This window comes from Mandrillus leucophaeus, unplaced genomic scaffold (genome assembly GCF_000951045.1).
Source record: "Mandrillus leucophaeus isolate KB7577 unplaced genomic scaffold, Mleu.le_1.0 Scaffold193, whole genome shotgun sequence".
In the NCBI taxonomy this organism is placed as follows: domain Eukaryota; kingdom Metazoa; phylum Chordata; class Mammalia; order Primates; family Cercopithecidae; genus Mandrillus; species Mandrillus leucophaeus.
This window is the reverse complement of record NW_012101954.1, coordinates 379,587-405,672: the sequence shown is the minus strand read 5'-3', so window position 1 is coordinate 405,672 and position 26,086 is coordinate 379,587. Positions and strand designations below refer to the sequence as shown.

At 42.4% G+C, this 26,086-nt stretch overlaps 1 protein-coding gene and 1 pseudogene across 1 annotated transcript in view; one reads left to right on the top strand and one right to left on the bottom strand.

Annotated features, from left to right (window-relative positions):
• Positions 1-9,132: 9,132 nt before the first annotated feature.
• BLM (Bloom syndrome, RecQ helicase-like) overlaps positions 9,133-26,086 on the top strand; it is a 112,044-nt gene continuing 95,090 nt past the window's right edge. The window contains exon 1 of the mRNA XM_011978387.1: positions 9,133-9,240. The gene's annotated coding sequence lies outside the window, so the exon portion shown is untranslated. The remainder of the gene's footprint in view (positions 9,241-26,086) is intronic.
• LOC105538491 lies at positions 22,391-23,087 on the bottom strand (annotated as a pseudogene).

Genomic DNA, 26,086 nt, shown 5'->3' with positions numbered 1-26,086 from the left:
TCTGTACCAGGCATTATACCAAGGGCCTTATGTCACTTAATCTTCATACTAAACTTATGAGACATGTATTACTATTTCTATTTTACAAATGTAGAAACCAAAATTCAGAATTGTAAAGTAAGTGTGGTATTTAGATTCAAATCTGGTAGATGCTTTATTTTATGTTACTTGCAATCTGTGAAGAAAAAACTAGATCCAGGATTCTAACAGGAATTTATATGATTACAAAATGAGTTTATTTATAATTTAAATAAACAAATTCCCTTTTATTTTCTACAACAAACATGCTAAGATTATATGAATAATCTTGGCTAAATATTGTATTCTAGGGAGACATTAAATAAGAACTTTGTAGTTAACATTGTTCTTTCTATTTTATCTTTCTGTCCTTATAGATTTTCTTTCTTTTTTTTTGAGATGGAGTGTCGCTCTGTCACCTAGGCTGGAGTGTAGTGGCATGATCTCCGTTCACTGCAAACTCCACCTCCTGGGTTCAAGCGATTCTTCTGCCTCAGCCTCCTGAGTAGCTGGGAATACAGGTGTGTGCCACCACACCTAAATTTTGTATTTTTATTAGAGATGGGGTTTCACTATGTTGGCTAGGCTGGTCTTGAACTCCTGACCTCAAGTGATCCACCCGCCTCAGCCTCCCAAAGTGCTGGGATTACAGGTGTGAGCCATTGCACCCTGCCGACTAATACTTTTTTATTGTATGCCAAATATTGTGTATAAAAGAACCTTAAAGGTCGAAGTTAATAATATTTTCCTCTGCATGGTTGACTCTATTTTCTGTTAGCCAATGTAGCTCAAAAGAATGATAATTCTATCCAATCAGAAATTGAGCTGATTTCGGGAGAGTTGTGGCTTTACTTAGATGCCGTCCACCTCTGGTTTTAATTACCTTGAGAGTGAGACCCGTCATGTATTTGTTGCAGGCCTCTCCCTTCAGAGGGACTCCGTATTCCAAACAATAAGAGACTGCAGGAGACCTTACTCTGCCTTTCCAGTCTAGGTCCCGAGCTTAGCAGCCCTTGGCGTCCAGTCTACCCCAGTATTCCGCAAATATCCCATGGGGAAAAAAGCCTCTTATCTGGGCACCTTTACACTCTAGTCTGTAACAATAGCCTGAGAGGCCATCAAAAGTTCACAGCAAACCACACTCAATCTTTGGCTTTGACAAATGCACCCAGGGAAAAAAATGACCAACAATCCCAGTTCACTTAGCAATGGGCCCTTCTTTCTCTGATCCCACTGCTCTCTGATGTTCTTATGTCTTTAAAAATGGGATTTGGGCCAGGTGCAGTGGCTCACACCTGTAATCCCAGCACTTTGGGAGGCCAAGGCAGTTTGAGACTAGCCTGGCCAACATAGTGAAACCCTGTCTCTACTAAAAACATAAAATTTAGCTGGGCATGGTGGCACACATCTATAGTCCCAGCTAGTCCGGAGGCTGAGGTGGGAGAGTTACTTGAACTCAGGAGGCAGAGGTTGCAGTGAGCTGAGATGGCGCCACTGCACTCCAGCCTAGGTGACAGAGTGAGACTGTCTATAAATATATACATATATATGTGTGTGATTTGTATAATTTATCCTTTTTTTGTATGTGTGCATTTTTGTTTTTCTGGTTGTTGTAGCAGGAGTGACAACCTACTGATACCTACTACATCCTACTTGGAAGCAGAAGTTCCTTGTGAATAACAACGTATATTCTCAGAAGAGCATGGTTCTTACCACTGAATATCTCAGACTGCTTCTAACATATTCTTAGAAAACATAACAAAAGGCAGACTATGTATAACTTTAAGTTTAATTAAGATCTTTCTCCACCTACCTGGTCTCTTAACAGTGTTCTTTGTTTACTTTGCTCCTGAGTGGTTAGGAGTGTAAATATCTTACTAGCACAGTACATTGAAAATTCAATGTATTTGCTATAATAGGATTTGTTCTTCATAAGGGCTTTATAAAATAAACCTCAAGTTTTTTGTATTTTTAAAAGTCTGGGCTGGGCACGGTGGCTCACGCTTGTAATCCCAGCACTTTGGGAGGCTGAGGCAGGAGGACTGCTTGAGGCCAGGAGTTCAAGACTAACCTGGACAACAGCAAGACTCTGTCTCTACAAAAAATAAAAATAAAATATCTGTATTTCATATTATGAATAGGTAACATTCTCACATGTTCAAACGTCAAAAAATATGAAAGGGTATACAGTGAAGTATTTCTTTTCTTTTTTTTTGAGACAGAGTCTTGCTGTCACCCAGGCTGGAGTGCAATGGCGCCATCTTGGCTCACTGCAATCTCTGCCTCCTGGTTCAAGCAACTCTCCCACCTCAGCCTCCTGACTAGCTGGGACTAGAGGTGCATGCCACCATGCCCAGCTAAGTTTTGTATTTTTAGTAGAGACGGGGTTTTGTCATGTTGGCCAGACTGGTCTCGAACTCCTGGCCTCAAGTGATCTGCCTGCCTCGGCCTCCCAAAATGTTGGGATTACAGGCGTAAGCCATCATGCCCGGCCACAGTAAAGTATTTCTACGACTCATTCCTCCATCTACCCAGTTCCCACTCCCAACAGGTATTCATGATTATTAGCTTCTTATTTATTAGAAAAGTTTAAATGAATATGCTAGCTGACACATATCTGAATCATTTTCCCTCTTGTTTTGTACATAAACATATCATTCTATGGCTACTGTTTTGCAGTTTGCCTTTTTTTTTTAAGTATAAACAGGAATTAATTGGCTTATATGACTGCAAAGTCTAGGACGTGGCTGCCAGCACAGCAGGATCCAGGCCTCAGACAATTAATTCTACCAAAACCCAACTTATCTCCTTATCTTGCCTGCACTCTCCTCTCCGGTGGCTTCATCCTCAGGCAGGCTCCCCTCCCAGTCCCACATCCAGGATGACATCTTAACAGTTTGGGAACTCAAACAGAAAAGGCACACCTATTACCACATTCCTGGTAAATTCTAGCCAAAGTCCTGGGGAGGGCTCTCATCGGCCCAGCTGGAGTCATCAGGCCAAGCCAGTAGGATACACTGATTGGCCAGGCTGAAGTAGCATGGCCACCCCTAGGCTTGAGAAGTCAGTCCCACATTGGCATGGGTTTCCTGGCTGAATTGAGAAAGGTGGCTCTCCAAAGCCATGTCAGGGTGCTGTAAGTAGATGATTTTCTCCAGGCAAAGATTACAGATGTCTACTGCAAAGGTAGTGTTTTTGATGTCTTTTTTTTTTTTTTCTTTTGGCTCTTTCATGCCTGGAAGCTGCTATTATGCCAAACGCATTTGTGGCTCAGGCCATACAGGACCAAATGAACAGCGAAAGTTGTTTACATCTTTCTTATGATCTTGCTTTTGTGGGCACCCAAAAAATTATATTACAAACCCTCTAACTGGTCCCAAGTCCATACCTCTAACTACCCCCTTTATCTAACACAAAGCCTATACTTCCCCTGCCCTAAATTAACCCAAGGCTAGGTACTAGAGAACCCCTAGAGATACTGCTAATCTCCAAAACCTCCCAGAATTATTCAAACCAGCCAGTCCCCAACTTTCCCTGCACTGCCTTGCCTTTCCTGCTGAAATGCTAATAAAGGTTCTGGTTTAAGCTTTCCCTTCATTCCTTTCTGCCTCCTGACCAAACCTGATGCTTCTTCTCCATGTGGCCCTGCATGGCGTGGTGTGCCCCTCCTCTCAGGAAATGTGGTAAGTCATTCCTTCAAAGACACTAGTCTCTCTGTCATAATTCAGTTGCCTCTATAAATTAAAATCCCACAGGTACAACTGAGACAGGGCTGCTGCGACTGAGTTTTCAGTCCTGGAAAACCACACTTTCTTTTGTCTGTCTCTGCAAGGCTTTGGCAGTCTCTCCTCTCCAACCCCTTATTAATGCTGGCCTCTGTTCCACACGTACCTCTCTACCTGAGCAGGTGCAAATTGTCACTGATGGGGGAAACATGACACAAACTCAGATGCCTCCAGGGACACGTCAGAAGCCACGCTTGTTTCAGCCTATTGTTGGCTCAAGGGAATGTGGGCCCTGTGATGATGCTAGATCTTACTTTCTTTTCTTTCCTTCCTTCCTCTCTTCTTCCCTCTCTTCTTCCTTCCCGCTCTCCTTCCTTCTCTCCTTCCCTCCCTCCTTCCTTCCTTCTCTCCTTCCCTCCCACCCTCCCACCCTTTCTTCTTTCATCTTTTTTAAGAAAAACTGAAAATCTATTTCTGTTTTGACTGGGGCTTTCATGTGTGTGTAAAATATGTTGTGTTTTTTTTCACAGCAACTGCTTGTGTGTGTGGTAAAATATGTATGAAATAAACTGCCATTTTAAGCTTTTTATGTGTAGAACTCAATGGTATTAATTACATTCAAAATGCTGTACAGCCATTGCTACTATTTCTAACTTTTTCATCCCCCCAAATGGGAACTATGAACCCAGTAAGCAATAACTTCTCATTCTTCCCTCCCTCCTACTGTCAGTTCCAGAAACCTCTAATCTACTTTATCTCTATGAATTTGCCTATTCAAAATATTTCATATAAATGGAGTCAGATAGTATTTGTTCTTTTGTGTCTGGCATATTTGACTCAGAATGTTGAAGCATGTGTCAGAGCTTCACTCCTTTTCATGGCCGAATGATATTCCACTGTATGGATATACTACTATTTTTTTTTTTGAGATGGAGCCTCTCTCTGTCGCCCAGGCTGGAGTGCAGTGGCACAATCTTGGCTCACTACAACCTCCACCTGCCAGGTTCAAGCAATTCTCCTGCCTCAACCTCCCGAGTAGCTGGGGTTACAGGGGCATGCCACCAAGTCCGGCTAATTTTTTTGTAATTTTAGTAGAGACAAGGTTTCACTATGTTGGCCAGGCTGGTCTTGAACTCCTTACTTCAACTGATCCACCCACCTCAGCCTCCCCAAATGCTGGGATTACAGCTGTAAGCCACCACACCCAGCGTGTTAGATATACCACATTTTGTTTGTTCATTCATCTGTTAATGAACATGTGGGTGAAATACGTCAATTTTTACTTGTTGCAAAAACAAAACACATTATTATTTTTTTTTTTTTGGAGACAGAGTCTCACTCTGTCACCCACGCTGGAGTGCAGTGGTGCGATCTTGGCTCACTACAAACTCCGCCTCCCAGGTTCACACCATTCTCTGGCCTCAGCCTCCTGAGTAGCTGGGACTACAGGTGCACGCCGCCACGCCCGGCTAATTTTTTGTATTTTTAGCAGAGACGGGGTTTCACCGTGTTAGCCAGGATGGTCTTGATCTCCTGACCTTGTGATCCGCCTGCCTCGGCCTCCCAAAGTGCTAGGATTACCGGCGTGAGCCACCGTGCCTGGCCAAAACACATCATTGTTAAATAACTCCTCAGGCTACCCTTCTCTATGGGAAAACGCAGAGTAAATCAAGCAGATTTCTAACAGCAAAATGGCCAAGGAAAAAGCAGGATAGAGACAACGCGAAGATACAAACAATCTACCAAATGAATAAAGCCACTAATGTTATTTAGGCTCAAACAGTATCCCCCAAAGTGAGAGGTTGGATACTCACAACTCAATAAAGGGTGACACTCAGCTAATATTGTTGCTGTCTCACATGGCCTTAATTATCTTATTGTTTTTGTCTTCACTGACCTTCTCTAGTGCCAGCCATTGTGGTAGGCCCTGAAGAACACCCTCATGGAGAGCATATTCTGTAGAGGAAGACAGGCACACTAATAGTGTCAATACAACCAATACAAATGCTGACTCATGTTTTGGGAAAACCCAGGAGGGACACACAGGCAGATTTGGAGGATTAGGTAAGGCTTTCCAACTTCCCAACTTCTCCAACGACTTGCAGAAAAGTTGTCCTGAGACCTGAGATGAATGAGAGGTATGATTTGGAGGCAAAGGCCAGGAAACTGGAAAGACTATAAAACACCTTGAGGAAATGTCAGCAAAATGGGGATTAGGGACAGATGACACATGAGAGGAAGTAGGGACTCAATTGGAGTTTGGTCTTCAGCTTGAAGGCAAATGGGAGCTGCTGGAAGGATTGTGTGTGTGTGTGTGTGTGTGTGTCTTTTTTTTTTTGAGATAGATTATTTTTGTCACCCAGGTTGGAGTGCAGTGGTGTGATCTCAGCTCACTGCAACCTTTACCTCCCATCTGGAAGGATTCTGTGGATGTTAGCGTAGGGTGATGAAAGGCTTGTGCACTCATATTAATCTTAAATACATACCTTGGCCAGGCAAGGTGGCTCACAGCTATAATTCCAGCACTTTTGGAGGCTGAGGCTGGCAGATCACTTAAAGCCAGGAGTTCGAGACCAGCCTGGGCAACATGGCAAAACCCCATTTCTACTAAAAATACAAAAATTAGCCAAGTGTGGTGGCATGTGTCTGAGGTCTCAGCTACTCAGGAGGCTGAGGTGGGTGAATTGCTTGAGCCTGGGAGGTGGACGTTGAACTGAGTGAAGATGGCACCACTGCACTCTGGTCTGGGAAACAGAGCCAGACCCTGTCTCAAAAAATAAAAACAAATTTTAAAAAATTGAAAAAATACATATCTCAATGATTATATGTATATAATGATTTTATATATAAATGATTTATATATTACTTTAAATATACTAAATGTCTATGTAAGATAGATATGTAATTTCCAGCACTCCATAAGATTTCCTTGTGGAGCTTCCTAGTCTACCTCTGCCTCCAGAGGTAACCTGGTATGCACTATATACTCTTTTATCTGCCTCTTTTTGTGCTCAGCATAGTGTCTGAGCTTCACCTATATTGTATGTACCAGTAGTTTGTTCTCCTATTACTTTGTAATACAGAAAAAAACTGAGAAAAGCTTTGAAATGGTCTAAAAAAGATTACTGGGGCCAGGAATAGTGGCTCAAGCCTGTAATCCCAGCACTTTGGGAGGCCAAGGCGGGCAGATCACCTGAGGTCGGAAGTTCATGACCAGCCTGGCCAACATGGTGAAACCCCATCTCTACTAAAAATACAAGAAATTAGCCAGGCGTGGTGGCCCGTACCTGTAGGCCCAGCTGCTCAGGAAGCTGGGGCAGGAGAATCGCTTGAACCCGGGAAGTGGAGGTTGCTGTGAGCTGAAATCACGCCACTGTACTCCAGCCTGGGTGACAGAGCAAGACTCCATCTAAAAACAAACAACAAAGAAATGATTACTGGGTGTCATTGAAAAACAAGGTACCCAGCTGTCCAGCTTACCTTTCTAGGATGTCTGATTGTATGAGGACTCTAAACCTTTCACTGTCTTTGAGCTACAGAACAACTCGGAGGTTTTACAAACTATAGATACTTCTTGTCTATAGAAATGCAAATTGTTTTCAGTAGAATGCAATTGATTACTGAGCTGTGGATTTGATCAGTTCTGCCAGTTTTTGTATATATTTGTAGCTATTTCATTATTCCTCATTTGACTGTGTGTGAGGTACTTTGAATTTTCCATTGAAGCAGTTGTAATCTTTCTGGATCTCTCATTCATTAATGAGTTAGATAAAATGTCTAACATTTATTTTATATCTGTATGATTATATTTGATATTAAAATTACTCTTCAACAGTAGTATACAGTTATATGAATAAGCCACAATGTATCTATTCATCTATTGGTGGACATCTGAGTTCTTTACCTTTGGCTATTATGAATAAAGCTGCTATAAGTCTTTTGGTGAACAAAGGCATTCATTTTTTGGGGTAAATATCTAGAAATGGGATTTCTGGGGTATAGGGTAGGAGTAAATTTAATTTCGGTAGAGACTGATGTTTCCAAAGTGATTATACCATTTTACACTTCCATCAACACTGTATGAGAGTCCCATTTCTGCATCTTTGCAACTAAGGGAATTGTCAGTTTTTTCATTTCAGTTATTCTATGGAGTGTTTAATAGCATCATATTTTGGTTTCAATTTACAATAGAAGATTTTCAGGAGGGTGGTAACTTGAACAGATTTTTACATTTTAGAAAAGTCTTTCTGCGTATTACGTGGAGAATGATTATTTGTATACCAAATTTCACAGCAGTATTATTCACAATAGCCAAAAGGTGGGAATAACCAAGCATCCATTTATATGGATGAATGGATAAACAAAATGTAGTATACATGTATAATGGAATATTATTCAGCCTCAAGAAGGAAGAAATTCTGATACATGCTACGACATAGATGCTCTTTGAAGACATAATGCTAAGTGAAATAACCCAATCAAAAAAGAGCAATTATTGTATGATTCAATTTATATGCAGTACCTAGCATTTACAGATAGAAAGTGCAATATTGACTATCAGGGGTTGTGAGAAGCGGATAATGGGAAGATACTGTGTAATAGGCAGATTTTCTATTTGGGATAATGAAAAAGTTCTGGAGATGGATAGTGGTGATGGTTTCACAACAATGTGAATGTACTTAATGCCACTGAACTGTACACTTAAAAATGGTGAATTTTATGTTAGATACATTTTACCACACACACAAAGAGGAGGGAGGGCGGGAGGGAAGGAGAGAAGGAAGGAAGTAGAGAGGGGAGACGAGAGGAAGGAAAGAAAGTAAGATCTGGCACCACAGGGCCCACATTTCCGCGTGTCAGCAATAGGCTGAAACAGAAGCATGGCTTCTCACGTGTCCCTGGAGGCATCTGAGTGTGCGCCCCCTTTCCCGGTTCAATGACAATTTGCACCTGCTCGTGTAGAGGGGTACGGGTGAAGAGACCAGCATTATTAAGGGGATGGAGAGGCAAGACCGCCAAAACCTCGCAGAGACACACCGTCGGAACCAAGAGACGGGGGTGAAGACGCCTGGCTTGGCCTGTGGGAACTGGCAAGTCTCAGCTCTCAGACGCCCGAGCTTTTCAACCCCGCCACAGCCGGGTTCTAGCTTCCTACTTCCTTTAAAGCCTTCACTGACTCTAAAACACCAAAAACAAAGACCCAAGTAGCGCCGGAAGCCCGGGATGTAACCGTAGTCACCTGACCCTCCCGTCCGGACTCTGATTGGGGTTTGGAGATACGTTCCCCTCCCGGCGCCGCACGGCGACCCCGCCCCAGCAGCCTGAGGGGCGGGAACAGACGTGGGGGTACGACAGTATTGGTCGGTTTCCCCAGAAAGCAGCCAATCGGAATAGGCAGACTTCCGGCGCGAAGTGAGCGAGATCTCTGCGCGGCAGCCGTGGTCGCGCCGCGGGGAGTTTGTATCCTGGTTCCGCCCGCTTGGAGTCTGCATGCGAGGTGAGTGCCGCGCGCGTAACTACGGGTCGATCCGCGCTGACCTAGCCCTGCTCTGGCTGTCCCGCCTGGAGCTGGAGGCCGCACGAGTTCTTCCGTTTCCTGCACTGGTTCGCCTCGCCCCGCTGAGTCATTTAGTCTGGCGAACATCCTGGGAGGACAGCAGATACATAATACGTTCCCAGATGGGAAAACAGAGGCCCAGGGCAGGGGCGAACTCTGCCAAGGTCTCCCGGAGCGTCGGAGGCCGAGTATGGGCTAGGACCCGGCATGTTCTTGCCCATGTACTCCGGTGCCTAACATGATGCCCCGCACAGGGTAATCCCAGCCCAGACCTCTGGCACTATTACCTCCGTGTCCCTCCTGAGGAACAACGAAAACACTTTGTACTTTTTCTATGGCCTTCCATAATCACGAACTGGGCTACTCTTGTTTTTGAGTGTCTACTGTGTGCCGTGTTCCTGGCACCCATGATCTTACAACTGTAGCTTCACGATATCCCAGCAAAGCGAAGTGATTAAGAATACCGCATCAGATTGCTTGGGTTCGAATTCTAGCTCCTTCACGCTTAGCTGTGTCTACTGCACGTTACTGAAACACTACGTGTCTTGGTTTTCGTCTATCATATGGGGGAAATGGTCTCTTCTACTTCCTGGCGTTTTTGTTAGGATTAAACGACTTAATGTATGCAATAATAAATGCTTCGAAGACTACCTGTTACATAGTACACAGTAAGGGTTCTGTTATTATTACCCAGAGAAGCGGATGAAATTGTTCTCATTTTAGACATGGAGAATCTGAAGCATAAAGAGGTTGTCTCTGTACAGAAAGAGCATTTGGCGATTAAGTGCTAGAGATACAGAATTTGAACTAAGAGCGCCTGATTTTAAATCATGTCCCACAACATCAGACTTTCTCCATAATCCCAGTACTTTGGGAGACAGGCAGGCGGATCAGCTGAGGCCAGGAATTAGAGACTTGCCTGACCAACATGATGAAGCCCCCTCTCTGCAGTAAATACAAAAATTATCTGGGCGTGGTGCTGTGCGCCTGTGGTTCTAGCTACTGCGGAGGCTGAGGCACGAGAATCGCTTGAACCCAGGAGGCTGCAGTTAGCCAAGATTGCACCACTGCACTCCAGCCTGGATGACAGAGTGAGATTCCTTCGTCAATCATTCTGAAATGTTTTATGCCTTTAAAAGAGAGGGAATAGGGCCCAATTTAACTTTTTAAATTTGGTTAGTGGGTACATGGGTGTAATTCTATTTTCTGTATCTTCATGTAAGAAATATTAAAAATTAAAAGATATATATATCTTTTAATTTACATATTTTTTTCTAAGATAAAAAAAGGATAGAATAAAAGAGGTCCAAGATAATCGTAGAATAATCCTAGGACTTCAGTGCTGAAAGGCCGTGAGGGTCTCCATTACCTGTAGGATAAAATCTAAACTCCTTAGCATGATACTTGAGGCTTTTGAACATTCTGTTTCTTTAACACATACTATTCTACCTCAGCCTTTGTACCACTCATAGACTAGTCTTCTTCACAACCTCAGTCCTGTCTGTAAAGTTCCACTTGTCCTTCAAGATCCAATTCAGTGTTCTTTGAAAAGCTTCTCTATCTTTTGCCTGTTTTTCCTTAATCTGTGAAGCCATAGTCTTTTAAGAAAAGACTTGATTGTCGGACTTATCTCATTGCTTTGTAATTATTTGTTGACATGTCTATTTTCTGCTAGTCTATAAGCTCCTTGAAGGCAGTAATAATGACTTGCCCATCTCTGTACCTCAGTGCCTACCATGACTGGCACAGAGTAGTCACTGTAGATGTTAGCTGAATGAAAAATACAAGTCGAAGACCGAGAGTGAAAGTTTTTGGAGTTATGACATACCGATTGTGTTCTCTGGAATGACAGGGAACTATTGAGTTTACTTTGTTTAAAAGTTCCTGTATTTTATTGAAACATATTCTCAATGTCAAGAAAAATATTCCAGTCATAATATTATCTTTCAAACACTTGAACTATTTTTATTTTCCATGAGTCCTTTCCAAATTTCAGCTATAAAATTAGTTATACAGATTTAGCTATACAGATTTCTTAGGTAGCTATAGCCTTAATGTATTCATAACTTAGTGTTTTTCTTTTTTCTTTCTTTTTTAACCTGACACTTGAGGAATTTTTTTTTTTTTTCTTTTCTTTTTTAAGACAGGGCTCACTGCAGCTCCAACCTCCCGGGCTCAAGTGATCCTCCCACCTCAGCTGGGAGTACAGGGGTGTAACACCACACCTGGCTAATTTTTGTATTTATTGTAGAGATGGGCTTTTGATTTTTTGTAGAGATAGGGTTTCGCCATGTTGTCCAGGCTGATCTCGAACTCATAGGCTCAAGCAGTTTGCCCACTTTGGCCTCTCAAAGTGCTGGGATTACAGGTGTGAGCCACCACGCCTGGCCTGCTTTTTTCAATATTAAATCATTTCTTGGCTGGGCGCGGTAGCTCATGCCTGTGATCCCAGCACTTTGGGAAGCCAAGGTAAGGGATTGCTTGAGCCCGGGAGTTCAAGACCAGCCTGGGCAACGTGGCAAAACTCCATGTCTACCAAAAAATAAAATAAAAATCTGAACAAATTATTTCTTTTAACAAATCAGTCTTCATGCTTGTCATTTATCTTATAAATTTTCGCAATATTCTTCTCTCTTTGGCTTAATAGGTATGAAATGATGCTCCATGTTATTAATTATTAGAAAAATTTGACAATTTTTTCATAAGTTTACTTAGTGTATATATATTCTGGTGAGCTGTTGTGTTTATATTCCCTGAACATTTGTTCATTGGAACTGGATATTCTTTATATGTTTTTAATACTAATTCTTTATCTGTTATTTGTTGCTAATTTTTCCTTTTTTTTTTTTTTTTTTTGAGATGGAGTCTCATTCTGTTGCTCAGGCTGGAGTTCTGTGGCATGATCGCAGCTCCCTACAACCTCTGTCTCCTGGGTTCAAGCAATTCTCCTGCCTCAGCCTCCTGGGTAACTGGGATTATGGGCACACGCTACCGCGCCCAGCTGATTTTTATATTTTTGGTACAGATGGGGTTTCACCAAGTCAGGCTGGTCTCAAACTCCTGACCTCAGGTGATCTACCCACCTTGGCCTCCCAAAGTGCTGGAATTACAGGCATGAGCCACTGTGCCCAGCCTAATTTTTTTAAAATATATTTTTATTGGCCGGGCGGTGGCTCACGCCTGTAATCCCAGCACTTTGGGAGGCCTAGGCAGGCGGATCATGAAGTCAGGAGTTCAAGACCAGTGTGGCCAACATGGTGAAACCCCATCTCTACTAAAAACGTAAAAGTCAGCTGAGCATGGGGGCACACACCTGTAATCCCAGCTACTCGGGAGGCTGAGACAGGATAATCACTTGAACCCAGGAGGAAGAGATTGCAGTGAGCCGAGATTGCACCACTGCACTCCAGCCTGGCGACAGAGTGAGACTCCATTTCAAAAAAAAAAAAAAAAAATTTATTATGAGACCAAGATACATTTGTAAAAATATACATAATTTGGCTGGAAACCAAGAGTTACAGTGGCTCACACCTGTAATCCCAGCACTTCAGGAGGCTGAGGCAGGTGGATCACTTAAGGGCAGGAGTTCGAGACCAGCCTGGCCAACATGGTGAAACCCCATCTCTACTAAAATACAAAAATTAACCGGCCATGGTGGCCCATGTCTGTAATCCCAGCTACTCGGGAGGCAGAGGCACGAGAATCGTTTGAACCTGGGCAGTGGAGGTTGCAGTGAGCCTAGATCACGATCATGCCATTGCACTCCAGCCTGGGCAACAGAGTGAGAATCTGTCTCAAAAAAATAAAAAAATAAAAAAACTTACATAATTTAAAGAATAGTTACAAAGAAATTATGAAGTTTAGTTATGCATAAAAATTATATTGTATCCATAGTAAACGTGAAGACTCAGTATAAAATTACAGTTATACATAATCATCATCTAGATCAAGAAAGAAATAGAGTATTACCAGGATCCCAGGACCCCAGAAGTGTATCTTTCTCTTCATACCTCCTCCCTATGTTAGGGATAACTATTGTCCCAATTATTTATTTATTTATTTTGAGATGGAGTTTTGCTCCTGTTGCCCAGGCTGGAGTGCAGTGGCATGATCTTGGCTCACTGCAACCTTCACCTCCTGGGTTCAAGTGATTCTTCTGCCTCAGCCTCCTGAGTAGCTTGGATTACAGGCGCCTACCACCATACCCGGCTAATTTTTTCTATTTTTAGTAGAGACGGGGTTACACCATGTTGGCCAGGCTGGTCTCAAACTCCTGACCTTTGGTAATCCGCTCGCCTCAGCCTCCCAAAGTAGTGGAATTACAGGCATGAGCTACCACGCCAGGCCCTATTGTCCCAATTTTTATGATAATGCTTTTCTTGTCTTCGTAGTTTGCCCTGATCTATGCATCTGTAAATAATACAGTTCAGTTTTGCATGGTTTTGAGCTCTATAAATGGGATGATACTATATGTATTCTACTGAGTCTTTCTAGTTTGCATCATTATGTTTGTGAGATTCTTCCATGTTGTAGATATAGTTTTTCTTTTCTTTTTTTTTTTAATAGTAATTTTGGCTGGGATGGTAGCTCACTTCTGTAACCCCAGCACTTTGGGAGGCTGAGGAAGAAAGATCTCTTGAGGCCGGGAGTTCAAGACCAGCCTGGCAACGACGGGAGACTTATCTCTACAAAAAATTTAAAAAAATTTGTCGAGCATGATGGCATGCACCTGTAGTTCCAGATTCTCCAGAGGCTGAGACAGGAGAATCACTTGAGCCTAGGAGTTGGAGGCTGCAGTGAACTATAATTTTGCCACTGCACTCTAGCCTGGGTGACAGAGCGATACCTTGTCTCTAAAAAAATTTGTAATTGTTTTTCTTAACCTCTTAACAGAGTTTTACATGTATAGTACCACATAGCCACAGTGTTGTATGGCAGATCTCTAGAATGCATTACTGAAACTTTATACTTTTTGATTAACAACTTCCCATTTCCTGAAAGCCCCTACGCTGGCGACCACTGTGCCCCTCCTTCCTTCTATGAGTTTGCCTATTTTAGATACCTCATTGCAGTGGAATCTTGCAGTATTTGTCCTGTGACTGGTTTATTTCACTTTGCATAATGGCTTCAAGGTCCATCTCATGTTGCAGGATTTTTTTTTTTAAATTTATTATTTAATTTAATTGTATTTTATTATTTTTCAGACAGGGTCTTGCTCAGCTATACAGGGTGGAGTGCAGTAGAATGATCATAGCTCACTGCAGCCTTGAACTCCTGGGCTCAAGTGATCCTTCTGCCTCAGCCTCCCAAGAAGGTGAGACTACAGGAGTGCACCACCATGCCTGGCTAACTTTTTTGTTTTTTGTAGATTCTGGGTCTCGCTATATTGCCTAGGCTGGTCTTGAACTCCTGGGCTCAAGCAATACTCCTGCCTTGGCCTCCCAAAGTGCTGGAATTCAAGCATGAGCCACTGCATCTAGTCGATTTGTTTCTTTTTAAAGGCTGAATATTTCATTTTATATGTATACCACTGTAAAGAAAACTCCATTTCCTCTGTACTCTGTACCCATATAATAATTCTTCACTTCTGTCACCAAATGTGTGGTGTTTTTTTTCCCCACAATAGTTCAGTTCTTTAGCAGACACTGGGTGTCCTACATTTAGCTCAATTCTGACTCTAACTGCCAGGAGTTAGTGCAGACCCCATATGTTAACTCCTCCCTGTCCACCCCCATTCCAGACCCCTCACTTCACACTACAATCACAAGTGGTAAGTCCTCCACATTCAGCTCACAGAACAGTTTCCTTACTAGATTATCAGCTTATTATAAACAACTCAGAAGCAGCCAGCTGCAAGAAATACACAGGACAAGGTATGTGGGAAGGGGTATGGCACTTCCATGCCTTCTCCAGGCACACCAGCCTCCCACCATCTCTACATGTTCTCACCAACCCAGAAGCTCCCTAAGCCCTATCCTTCTGGATTTTTATGTAGGCTTCCTTACCTAGACATGACTGATTAAATAATTGGCCATTGGTGATTAAGTCACTCCCCAGCCCCTTTGTCCTCCACAAAGGAAGTTTTGTTTTGTTTTTTGAGAAGGAGTCTCACTCTGTCACCCAGGCTGGAGTGCAGTGGTGTGATGTTGGCTCACTGCAACCTCTACCTGCTGGGTTCAAGAGATTCTCATGTCTCAGCTTCCTGAGTAGCTGGGATTATAGGCGTGCACCATCATGCCTGGCTAATTTTTGTATTTTTAGTAGAGATAGGGTTTTGCCATGCTGGCCAGGATGGTCTGGAACTCCTGACCTCAGGTGATCTCCCTGCCTCGGCCTCCCTAAGTGCTGGGATTAGAGGCGTAAGCCACCATGCCCGGCCCCTAGGGGAAGTTTTTATTGAATTAATTACAAACTGATAGGTCAAAGAGTGTGTATGTTTTACCTTACTATGTAATACTAAATTGTTTTCAAAAGTGCTTGCACTCCCACCAGTGTATTAGATTTTCCATTGCTCTGCATGCTGGCTAATGCTTTATATTATATATATTTTTATTTTCCAATCTGGTATATTCACGTATAGTAGTATTTTTCTGGCAGCTTTAATTTCTCTGATTGTTAGTGAAGATGAGTACCTTGATGTGTTTATGGGCTATTTCCTCTTTTTTACTGTCCCTTTTTAAGTTTTCTGTCTTCTCTGTTGAGTTGTCTTTGTTTTATGTATGTATAAATATATTTATATATAGTTATCTACATTTTTGTATGTACATACATACACATATGTATAGCAAATATCTTCTACTTTGGCTTTTTAAATGGATTTAACATAATTTTAGTCGATGATTTTTTTCATTTTTACATTTCTTTAAATTGACATAATTGTACCCCAACAATTTATGGGGTTCATAGTGATATTTTGATACATATACTGTATAATGATCAGATCAGGGTAATTAGCATATCTGTCATCTTAAAACATTTATCATTTCTTTGTGTTGGGAGCATTCAATATCCTCCTCCTAGCTATTTGAAACTGTATAGTACATTATTGTTAACTGTCATCCTGTAGTGCTACAGAACACCGAACTTATTCTTCCCATCTAGCTGTAATTTTGTATTTTTTTTTTTGAGACGGAGTTTCACTTTTGTTGCCCAGACTGGAGTGCAATGGTGCGTTCTTGGCTCACTGCAACCTCTGCCTCCTGGGTTCAAGCAATTTTCCTGTCTCAGCCTCCCAAGTAGCTGGGATTATAGGCATGTGCCACCACCCCTGGCTAATTTTGCATTTTTAGTAGAGACAGGGTTTCTCCATGTTGGTCAGGCTGGTCTCGAACTCCTGACTTCAGATCATCCACCCACCTCGGCCTCCCAAAGTGCTGGGATTACAGGCATGAGCCACCACACCCAACCAATTTTGTATTCTTTAACAAGTCTCCCCCTATGCCTTTCCCTCTACCCTTCCCAGCTTCTAGTGCCCTCTGTTCTACGTTTTACTTCTATGAGAGCAACAATTTTTAGGTTCCACATATGAGTGAGAACATGTGGTGTTTAACTTTCTGTTCTTTATTCCACCTAACGTAATGTCTTCAGGTTCCATGTTGCTGTGAATAACAGGATTTTATTCTTTTTTATGGCTGAATAGTATTCTGTTGTGTATATGTACTATTTTTTTTTTTTTTTTAATTCATTCAGTGCTTGTTGAACACCTTGGTTGATTCCATATCTTGGCTATTGTGAATAGTGCTGCAGTAAGCATGGGGGTGCAAATGTCTCTTTGATATACTGACATCTTTTCCTTTGGATAAGTGCTCAGTAGTGGGATCGCTGCATCATATGGTAGGTCTATTTGTAGTTATTTGAGGAACTTCCATACTATTCTCCATAGTGGCTGTACTAGTTTATATTCCCACCAGCAGTGGAAGTGTAAGAGTTCTCTTTTCTCTGCATCCTCACCAGCATTTGTTATTTTCTGTCTTTTTGATAATAGCTATCTTAACTGGGGTAGGATGAGACTTCATTGTGGTTTTTTGTTTGTTTGTTTTTTGTTTTTTTAATTTCTAAAATTTTTTGTAGACACAGAGTCTTGCTGTGTTGCCCAGGCTGGTCCTGAACTCCTGGTCTCAAGCAGTCCTCCTGCCTTAGCCTCCTAAAGTGCTAGGATTCAACGCATGAGCCACTGTGCCTGGCCCTAATTGTGTTTTTGATTTGCACTATTTTTTTTAACATCTTTTATTGTGAATTGTTGTATGTTATATTTCATAGACATAACTTGTACATGAATGAGCTAATATAGTAGGCCTGAAACTGGTACCTTCAGAAAAGCCTGCTTGCACAATTGGTCCCTGGCTGTGTCTGGGAACTTGGCTTTCGAAACCTTTCCTACACTGATCAGGTTGTTTTGCCCACTGTAGCTGCTAATACCTGTTTTCCTTGTGGGAGTCTGAAATTTTGGTGGGAGGAAGGTGCCTAAGTGACCAGTCCTCAATAAAACCCCTAGATTCAGAGTCTCTACCCAGCTTCTTTGGGGCAGAAACAGTGCACACGCATAGCTGCATTTTCACTGAGAGAGCGTGCACTTTCTCAAGAGTTGGAGAGCATGGGAAACCTGCAGATGAATTCCTACAGACACTACCTGATGTGTTTTTTTTCCCTTGCTGATCTGGCTGTGTATCCTTAAAGTGTTTATGATATAATAAATGTTAGCTGTGAGTACAACTACGCTGAGTCCCATGAGTTCTTCTAGCAAAGTATTGAACTTAGCTATTAAGTTCCTCTAGGAAAAAAAAAGCTGGAATTTGGATTAGAAATGCATTAAGTTATAGATGAATTTGGGGAGAATTAGCATCTCAATATTGTCTTCCAATGTGAATATGGTTCATATGATTGTTTCCTCCCTCCTTGACTTCTCTTAACAACTTAATTTTCTTTTCTGTTTTTTGAGACAGGGTCTTGCTCTCTCTTCTAGGCTAGAGTAAGTGGTGCAATCATAGCTTACTGGAGCCTCGACCTCCTAGGCTCAGGTGATCCTTCCACCTCAGCCTCCTAAGTAGCTAGGACCATAGGCACATGCCACCATGACAAACAAATTTTTGTATTTTTGTAGAGACAGGGTTTTGCTGTGTTGCCCAGGCTGCTCTCAAACTCGTGGACTCTAGTGATCCTCCCACCTTGGCCTCCCAAAGTGCTGGGATTATAGGCATGAGCCACTGTGCCCAGCCCAATTTTCTGAATAGATATCATGGACATAATTTGTTAGATGTATTTTTGGGTGTATAATATTTTTAAAAAATTTTTTTGTTTTTTGAGACAGTGTCTCACTTTGTCGCCCGGACTGAAGTGCAGTGGCGTGATCTCAGCTCACTGCAACCACCACCTTCCAGGCTCAAGTGATTCTCCTGCCTCAGCCTCCCGGGTAGCTGGGATTACAGGCACGTGCCACTACTGCCACCACGCTCAGCTAATTTTTGTGTTTTTAGTAGAGACAGGGTTTACCATGTTGGCCAGGCTGGTCTCAAACTCCTGACCTCAAATGACCCACCCACTTTGGCCTCCCAAAGTGCTGAGATTACAGGCATGAGCCACCACACCCGGCTGGGTATTTAAATTTTTGATGTCATCGTAAATAAGTTTTCTGACATTTTATTTTTTGTTTATTGGTGTTATAGAAAAACAATTTATTTTTGTATATTGACCTTGTCTCCAGCAGTCTTCCTAAACTCACTGTATTAGTTTTCTATAGCTGCTGTGATAAATTACCATAAACTTAGTGGCTTAAAACAACATAGAGGCTGGGAACATTGGCTCATGCCTGCAATCCCAGCACTTTGGGAGGCCAAGGTGGGAGTATCACTGGAGCCCAGAAATTCGAGACCGACCTGGGCAACACAGTGAGTCACCATCTCTGTTTAAAAATAATAACACAAGGTGGCTCATGCCTGTAATCCCAGCACTTTGAGAGGCTGAGGCAGGCAGATCACCTGAGGTCAGGAGTTTGAGACCAGCCTGGCCAACATGGCGAAGCTCCATCCCTACTAAAAATACAAAAATGAGCCAGGCATGGTGGTGCGCACTTGTAATCCCAGCTATTCAGGAGGCTGATGCAGGAGAATCGCTTGAGCACAGGAGACGGAGGTTGCAGTTTGCCGAGATCGTGCCACTGTACTCTAGCCTGGGCAACAAGAGTGAAACTCAGTTTCAAAATAAGTAAATAAGATAAATAAAAACAACAACAACATAGATTTATTATCTTACAGTTGTGTAGTTCAGAAGTCTGAATGGGTTTCATTGGGCTAAAGTCAAGGTGTTGGCAGGCTGAGTTCCTTTCTGGAGGCTCAAGGGCAGAATCCATTTCCTTCCCCTTTTCAGCTTTTAGAGACTGTTCATATTCCTTGACTGCTAGCTTTCCTCCTCCATTATCAAAGCCAGCAACTTTGAGTCCTCCTCAAGTTGCCATCTTTCTGGTCTGTCATCTTATTTTGTCTTCCACTTAAAAAGACACTTGTGATTACATTGGGTCCATCTGGTTAGTCCAGGATAATCTTCCTATTTTAAGGGCGGCTTATTAGCAGTCTTAATTCCATATGACAGTAATTCACCTTTGTCATGTAACCAAGCATATTCACAACATCCAAGGATCAGGATATAGACATCTTTGGATGGGTGTGGGAGACGGGGATAGTGGTGGTGGTCACATTATTCTGCCTTCTGCACTCACTTAAGATTTTTTTTTTTTTTTTTTTTTGAGACAGAGTCTTGCTATATCGCCCAGGCTGGAGTGCAGTGGCATTATCTTGGCTCACTGCAACTTCCGCCTCCCGGGTTCAAGCGATTCTCCTGCCTCAACCTCCCAAGTAGCTGGGACTACAGGCACGCACCATCATGCCCACCTAATTTTTTTTGTGTGTATGTATTTTTAGTAGAGACGGGGTTTCACTATGTGACCAGGCTTATCTCGAACTACTGACCTCATGATCCACCCACCTTGGCCTCCCAAAGTGCTGGGATTACAGGCTTGAGCCACCGCTTCCGGCCAAGAATTTTAATAATTTAATCTGAAGAGTCTTTTAGATGTTCCACACACAAAATTATAGCCTTTGTGAATATTAATGATTTTACATCTTTCCAGTTAACATGCCTTTTATTTATTGTTCATGCTCTGCTGCTCTGGCTTGTACTTTGAGTGTATATCAGGTAAAAGTGGTAATAGTGGCATTCTGGAATTGTCCCTGATCTAAAAAGAAAAGCTTCCTAAATTTCACCTTACTGTATTCTCTCTGTGAGGTTGTAGAAGTTCCTTTCTCTTCCTGTTTGATAAGAGTTGTGTGTTTTTTGTTTTTTGTGTTTTTTTTGAGATGGAGTCTTGCTCTGTCACCCAGGCTGGAGTGCTATGGCGCAATCTCGGCCCACTGCAACCTCCACCTCCTGGGTTCAAGTGATTCTCCTGTCTCAGCCTCCCAAGTAGCTAAGACTAGAGGCTGTGCCACTGCGCCCAGCTAATTTTTGTATTTTAGGTAGAGACAGGGTTTCACCATATTGGCCAGACTGGTCTCGAACTCCTGACCTCGTGATTTGCCCGTCTCAGCCTCCCAAAGTGCTGGGATTACAGGCATGAGCCACCACACCCGGCATGATAAGAGTTTTCATTGTGAATAGATTTCACTGTGAATGGATGTTTGATCTTATCATATGCTTATTCTGGACTTCTTGAGACAATGATATGATTGTTCAGCTTTAATGTTGTGGTGAGTTATATCAATTGATTTTTAAATGTTGAACCACTTCTGAGTCATTTTTGAGACAACACAACTTGGTCTTGGTATTTTTTATTTTATTTATTTATTTATCTTTTTAGACAGGGTCTCACTGTTACCCAGGCTGGAATGCAGTGGCATGACTTCAGCTCACTGCAGCTTCGATCTCCCAAGTCATCCTCCCATCTCAGCCTCCCAAGTAGCTGGGACTATAGGCAAGTGTCACCATGCCCAGTTAATTTTTATAAATTTTTGTAGAGATGAGATTTAATCACACTGACCAGTCTGGTCTCAAAATCCTGAGCTCAAGCAATCCTCCTGCCTCGGCCTCCAAAAGTGCTGGGATTACAGGTATGAGTCACCATGCCCGTGGCTCTTGGTTTATTTTATACGTAGCTAGATTTACTTTGCTAACATATTGTTTGGGACTTTTGCGTCTACATTTATGGATAAGAATTAGCCTGGAATTTTTCACTGATGAGCTGTCCTTGCAGGACTCAGTATCAGAGTTATGCTGGCCTCATAGAATGAGTTGGGGAGTTGTTTCTTTCTGTATTTTGGAATCGTTTATGTAAAATTGGAGTATTTTACTGCTATAAGTGCTCAGAAGAACTCACCTGCGACACTCTCTGGTCTTGATGCTTTGTAGGTGGATTTTTGACCATCAATAGGACTTCTTTAATGGCTATAAGGCTATTAGGTTTTCTGTTTATTTTTGAGTGAGTTTTGATAAGTTAATTTTTAAGGAATGTGTCCATCTCATCTAAATTTTAAAATGTATTGATGCAAAGTTGTTCATAACAGCCTAATGTTATCTTTTAATGTCTATGGCATAGGTAGTTAAATCTCATCTTTCAATCTCTTCTTCTTTTTTTTTTTTCCACTGGAGACAGGAAGTTTTATTGATGCTGATGGGGGTAGGAAAGGCCCCCAGAAGCATGGGGGCTGAGTCAGTCAGCAAATGCATAAGGCCTGGGCACAGAGGAGCAGGTTAGGGCACATTCACCCTCTCAGGATTCTGTGGTTCCCTCATTGGAGAAGGGAGAGAGCATCTTGGGGGTGCAATTCCAAGAGCAGCCAGGACAGAGGTTAGAGATGGCTGAGAGCCCCTAACCTGAGGAGTCACCACAATAGGCAAGCAACAACTGTGTGGAAAGCTGAATGAACTGGTCAGCAGCGGAAAATGGGAGGCGGCACTGGGTTGGCCTCTTGGGGAGGGGTCCAACCTTGGCTTGGATGAGTTCATGAGAATACCCAGTGTTCCCAACCAGAGGGGGGCAGAGCCCAAAGCTCCTTTCTCTGCAGGCCTCCTTAAGGGAAAAAGGCGCTCAGAGAAAAAAAGCATTCAGGGATCCCCCTGGAAAGGGGTGCCAGAATTAGTCCTTAAGGCACAGCTGGGGTGGACAAGGCACCAAGGTGCAACTGGTGGGGGAGGGCAGGGGCAGCCTCCAAGCCAAGTGCCAGGGTCACAAGAGGACGCAGGACCGCCCACACTTGATCGGCGTGGGGTTGAGCACAGCCGGGACAGCCTCGGCGAACACTTCCTTGACACCATCCTGTTGCAGGGCTGAGCATTCAAGGTAGCACACAGCGTGGATCTGCTTGACCAGTACCTGGCCCTGCTGCGGTGTGATGGGTGCCTGGCCCTGCTCCTTGAGGCGCCGTAGGGTGTAAGGCTGGGCTCTCAGGTCTTTCTTGGTGCCCACCAGCAGGATGGGTACATCAGGGCAGTGGTGGCACACCTCTGGAAGCCACTTGGGCCGCACCTTCTCATGGGAAGGCGGACTGGCAATGGAGAAACAGATGACGAAGACGTTGGTCTGAGGGTAGGAGAGTGTGGCGGCGGTCATACTCCTCCTGGCCCGCAGTGTCCCACAGGTTCAGGTTCACTGTGCGCCTGTCAACTGCGCTCTGCGTCCTGTAATTGTCGAACACAGTGGGGATGTACTCTTTGGGGAAAGCGTTAGTTGTGTAGCAGATGAGCAGGCACGTCTTGCCCACAGCTCCATCACCCACCACCACGCACTTGATGCTCTGCATCGTGGGTGCAGTTGCTGTTGTGGAGGCAGTGCCTCCTCTCTCTTCCGGACCGCTCTGGCTGCAGTGACCTGGTGCCCTCCCCGAGCGACTCCGCGCTGGAGCTCATTCTCTTCTTTTTATGTCTTTTCACAGAACAAACTTGGTTTATTGATCCTCTCTATTCTATATTATTTTTTACTCTTAAATTTTTTAAAAATCTATTTATTTATTTATTTATTTATTTTAAGACCGGTTTATGAAACTGGCTAATTTTTGTATTTTTGGTAGAGATGGGGTTTCACCATGTTGCCAAGGCTGGTCTTGAACTCCTGGGCTCAAGCGATCCACCTGCCTTGGCCTCCCAAAGTGCTGGGATTACAGGCATGAGCCACTGCGCCTGAGCCTCCTATCTTTACAACTTCCTCCTTTCTATTTTCATCAGGCTTATTTTTTCAGTTTCTTTCTTTTCTAGTAATTAGGATCATCCATTTTCTTTTTCTTTTTTTTTTTTTTTTTGAGACGGAGCCTTACTCTGTCGCCCAGGCTGGAGTGCAGTAGCCGGATCTCGGCTCACTGCAAGCTCCTCCTCCCGGGTTCACGCCATTCTCCTGCCTCGGCTTCCCGAGTAGCTGGGACTACAGGCGCCTGCCACCACGCCCGGATAGTTTTTTTTGTATTTTTAGTAGAGACGGGGTTTTCCCATGTTAGCCAGGATGGTCTCGATCTCTTGACCTCGTGATCCGCCCGTCTCGGCCTCCCAAAGTGGTGGGATTACAGGTGTGAGCCACTGCGCCCGGCCTGGATCATCCATTTTCTTGTAACTACTTCTTTAGTTGCATGTTACATATTTTTATGTGTAGACTTACATTATACAGTTAAAAATATATTTGAATACTCACTATGATATCTTACTTGACGGATGGCTTATTCACAAGTATATTTCTTTATTTTCAATGCAAAGGGATTTTCTAGATCTCATTTATTTTGAAGTTTTAAAAATCTACAGGAAAAAAAACCCTACAGAAAAGTTGAAGAGTTAGTGTAGTATATCATTTTCCCAAGCAAACAATTTACATTCATAAAAATAGTTCATATATTAGGTCACAAGGAAGACATTAGTAATTTCATAAAGTAGAAATATTATAATTATGATCACCATGCAACAAAACTAGAAATTAAAAATGAAATTTATAAAAAAGCAGAAAGGCCCTTCCATCTGGAAAACTGAAAACAACTATTGAATGTAAGGAAAATAGAAACTGAAATAAAGGATTTCTGAAACTTAACGAAATGAAAACACAGCATATCAGATTCTTAAAACAAAAAAAAGGTAAGGCACTAATCGGGAAAATCTATAATCTTCAGTACATATTATAAATGAAGAAAGGGAAATAAGTAAATTCCAAACTTAGAAAGTTAGAAAAAGAAAAACAAGTAAATCAAAGGAAAGCACAAGAGAATAAATAATAAAGATAAAAAGAGAAATTAGTAAGAGAACAGAAAAACATCTGATTCAAAAATTAAGATTTTTATCTTGGCTGAGCGCCATAGCTCACACCAGTAATCCCAACACTTTGGGAGGCCGAAGCAGGCAGATCACGAGGTCAGGAGATCAAGACCATTCTGTCTAACATGGTGAAACCCCATCTCTACTAAATACAAAAACTTAGCTGCGCATGGTGGCATGCGCCTGTAATCCCAGCTACTCGGGAGGCTGAGGCAGGAGAATTGCTTGAATCTGGAAGGCAGAGTTTGCAGTGAGCCGAGATCGTGCCACCGCACTCCAGCCTGGGCGACAGAGCGAGACTCTGTCTCAAAAAAAAAAAAAAAAAAAAGATGTGTATCTTGAATTGTTTAATGAAGCAAATAAATTAACCTAATAGAAATTACAAATATACAGAATAACAAATGATAAGTGGTAAGTAACCATTGACAAAGGGTAGTTTTTATAACAAGATTAATTTACATACCTTTACGTAAACAAATTTGAAAACTAAAATGAAATGGATAATTATGTGTGACAATATAGTTTACCAAAATTGACTCAAGTAGATATTGGAAGTTAAATAGCACAATTTCCATTGAATAAGTTTTTGAAGTTATGAAATAACTATCTCACTGAAAAATAAAAAACATGAAGTCCAAATGGTTTAACAGGAAAATTCTGCTACATTTATGGAGTTCAAATAATCCTAATGCTAAATAAATTGTTTTAGAACATAGAAAAGAAGGAAAACTTCCAAATTATTTATTTTCTAAATGGCTTGGTATTGTAAATGCTGATTTAATTGTCTGTCTCCAGTTGTTGAAGGGCTAAAGTGAAATAAAGTAAAACATCTTAAAACACTTTTTAGTTCTTAGACCCTCTTTTTTTTTAAGTAGTTTTATTGATATAGACTGCACACATTTAAAGTATATAATTTGTGCAGTTTTGACGTACATACATCATCACGATAATCCAGTTAATGAACATATCCATCACTCTCAAAAGCTTTCTGATGCCCATTTAATTCTGCCTTCTTGCTCTCTTCTTGCCAGACAACCGCTTATCTGGTTTCTGTCACTGTAGAATAATTAGCATGTTCTTGGACTTTTAATAAATGTAATAATACAGTATATATTCTTTTGTATCTCACTTCTTTTACACAGCATAATTATTTTATATCAGTTTTTATGAAGCAAGTATAAAACAAATATTTAACATACAAACTAAAGGGCCGGGCGCGGTGGCTCACGCCTGTAATCCCAGCACTTTGGGAGGCCGAGACGGGCGGATCACGAGGTCGGGAGACCGAGACCACCCTGGCTAACACGGTGAAACCCCGCTCTACTGAAAATACAAAAATTAGCCGGGCGCGGTGGCGGGCGCCTGTAGTCCCGGCTACTCTGGGGGCTGAGGCAGGAGAATGGCGTGAACTCGGGAGGCGGAGCTTGCAGTGAATGGAGATCGCACCACTGCTCTCCAGCCTGGGCGACAGAGCGAGACTCCGTCTCAAAAAAAAAAAAAAGGTAGCACAAAG